The sequence below is a fragment of the Macaca fascicularis genome, chromosome 7, assembly GCF_037993035.2.
Source record: "Macaca fascicularis isolate 582-1 chromosome 7, T2T-MFA8v1.1".
Classification (NCBI taxonomy): domain Eukaryota; kingdom Metazoa; phylum Chordata; class Mammalia; order Primates; family Cercopithecidae; genus Macaca; species Macaca fascicularis.
Genome location: NC_088381.1, coordinates 46,772,780 through 46,775,605, shown reverse-complemented (window position 1 = coordinate 46,775,605; position 2,826 = coordinate 46,772,780). Strand labels below are relative to the sequence as shown.

At 49.0% G+C, this 2,826-nt stretch overlaps 1 long non-coding RNA gene across 1 annotated transcript; it reads right to left on the bottom strand.

Moving 5' to 3' along the window:
- Positions 1 to 1,324: 1,324 nt before the first annotated feature.
- LOC123574369 (uncharacterized) lies at positions 1,325 to 2,621 on the bottom strand. The gene is made up of 2 exons (XR_006699221.2): positions 2,458 to 2,621; positions 1,325 to 1,507 (listed from the first exon to the last, which is right to left on the bottom strand). It is a non-coding gene; the product is annotated as an uncharacterized lncRNA (long non-coding RNA).
- Positions 2,622 to 2,826: the final 205 nt, after the last annotated feature.

Genomic DNA, 2,826 nt, shown 5'->3' with positions numbered 1-2,826 from the left:
ACAGGCTAGTCTCGAACTCCTGACCCCAAGTGATCCACCCGCCTGGACTCCAGTCGTTAAACCCCTATAAGCTCTGAATTTCCAGGAGTCTCGGAAAGCTGGGGAGACCTGGGTCTTTGTTTGTCATATGGAGCCTATTTAAGGGGTCTCCTGGACCACTGCCTGCTTTCCTGGCATTTGTGCTGGTGGGGCTCCTCAAAGTGAGTGGCAGGGGTGATCATTCCTGTTTGCTACACATTAAGAACAGCCTGGGTACTCAGGAAGGCACTCAGAAGGGGCTGCCCAGATGATTCACAGGCTCATGTTACCCACCCACGGACAGGGCTGGGGCATCAGGGCCCCAGGGCTGATTGCATCCTAGGCCTTGGATGCCTCCAGGACTCTCTCCCCACCTCTCTTCTGCTTTTCTATGCACACCAGCTTTGATATCTCAGGCCACCTTTCTCCATGAGGCTGGAGTCACAGCTACTCAGCTTCACCCTTAGAAAGGAAGGGGCTCTCTATTTCATTTTGAGAGAAATCTCATGGAAGGCCTCTGACTGGCCCGGCTGGGGCCACATGCCTGGGATGCGGTGATGGGAAGCTTCATTCAGAGCCACCTGGTTGGAGTTGGAGGAGGAACAGTTCCCAGAAGGTGGGGAGTCATTGTCAGAAGGTGAGATGGAGAGCAGATAAAGCAAGTGACACTCACTGCAAAATTATCATTCCCACCTTTCAGGGTGAGGAGCAAACTCAGGGACCTCAGGCCTTCACCACATGGTCTGAGGTTTGATGACCAAGAAGATGGGATTTGAACCTGGACAATTCAACTGTGAAGCCTATGGTCTTTCCACTACCACTTCCTGACAACGTTCCATTCCCATACAGCAGTAAGAGAGTGAACAAGCGATTTCTCTGGGACCAGACATAGCCCTGGGCGGCTGTGGGATAGATGTCTGGGTCTCAGGGCTATTTTTGTAAGGCAGTAGTATTCTCATGGGAGAGTCCTGGGCTGGGGATCAGGAGACCTGGTGCATTTATCTTAATTCTCCACTGCCTTCCTGTGTGACCTTGAGAAAGTCACTTTCCTTCTCTGGGTTTTAACATTTATCTGCCAAATGGCGATGATCATCCTGAGTCCCTCCCATCGGCATTGAGTGGAACTAATGAGATAATTCTGTGAATGAGCTTTTGAAAGCTGAAAAGCCCACACAGATGTGAGGATTATTCTTATGATCCTGGGCCCCATAGGATTAGCTTAAATTTATGGCAACAGGAGGGATGGGGGCTAACAGAAACGTCCAGATGTCTAGCAGCCTTGCTCAAATAATGCAATACAACCTGCTTTGCAGGGTGGTCTCCTGATTTATTTATTTATGTCAGGCGGCTCATGCTGGGCTTCCTGAATCTTCTTTAGACAGCCTTTCACCTCTGTCCCTGCTGCCCTGGGTCGGGGAGTCACGGGTTCCTTTTCTGACTGTGTGTAAAGCTGGCCACATGGTTCTGGTTTTCTCTTCTCTTCTTTCTCCTGCAGGCCAAGAAATGAGGACACTGAACTACTTCTTCTTGGGATGACGGAATCTTACAAGTTTATTTATTGTTTCCTGGGGGAGGAGACACAGTCCGTTGGAATTGGAAGTGATGAGAGATTGCCATCCAGTTCCATAGGAGGCCAATGAGAAGTTACAGGAAGGGAGGACTCTACTGGTAGACACTCTTAGAAACCCCAGGCTAACGTGAAACTCAGTAATTTTGTTTTTAAACTGCAGGGCCTCTCAGAGCCTTCAATATGTTGCTTGTTATCAGTAAGGGGATATAGCAGCCACATTTCCCCAATTTTTTGGGCCATTTTTTCCTCTGACAGTGTTTTTGGGACCAGTGTCCCCGTGAACACACGGAGGGACACATCAATTGAATGTCATGCCCTGATTTCACAGATGGGGGCAGGGAGGCCCAGCAAGGAAAGTCAGGTGGAGCAGAGACCCATTCCTTGCCCCTGCCCTGGGTCTCTTTCTGAAGCACCGACCTGCTCACATCTGCCGCAAGACACTCTGCTTCCATGAAAGTGCGGGTTGTTTTACAATTTGGAGGTGCCATTGGGCCCCTTGGAAATAAGAGAATGTGCACTTTCTTGGCAAAATATCCAAAGTAAGGGAGAGTATGAATGCGATCAAGAATGCTGAGTGAGGAAAGACATTTGGTTTTTGTTTACATCTAGGACCAGACCAGAGCTAGTGAGGTCTATCTATCCCACGATAGAAACTGAGATGCAGCTTATGAAGCAGAGGCTGCCAATGGCTCACTCACCTCCTTTGTGAGAGCCTGCTGTGTGCTCCAGGAGCACGGTCCATACACATGTCAGGTTGAAGGACAACCCAGGAGCTGTCCAAAGTATGTGTTCTGAGGCCCAGATGAGTCATACCCGGTGGTGAGGGTGCTGTGGTTTGCAGGAAGAAGGGTGAATATAATTCGACCTACCATTATGAAATACCTGCTGGTCTTCAGGGACTGTTCTAGCAGCTTTGCACATATTCACTCATCTAGTTCTCACATCAGCTCTGTCATATAGATGCTGTCACTGTCACTGCAATATTACAGAGGAGGACAACAAAGCAAAGAAAGGTTAAAGGGCTTGTCCAAGGCCGTGGGACCCATAAGCAGTAGAGCCAGGATGGATCTCACTCCAGCAGGCTGACTGTGGAACCTGCACTTTTAAGCCACAATGCTGTACCACTGCTAGGTAGTATTAGAGAGATGTGGAAAATGCTGCTTTGATTGGCTCTGACATCCATAGAGATGGTCATAAAAGCAGAATATTAGAGCTGGAAAAAGCTTCCTCAGTCATTC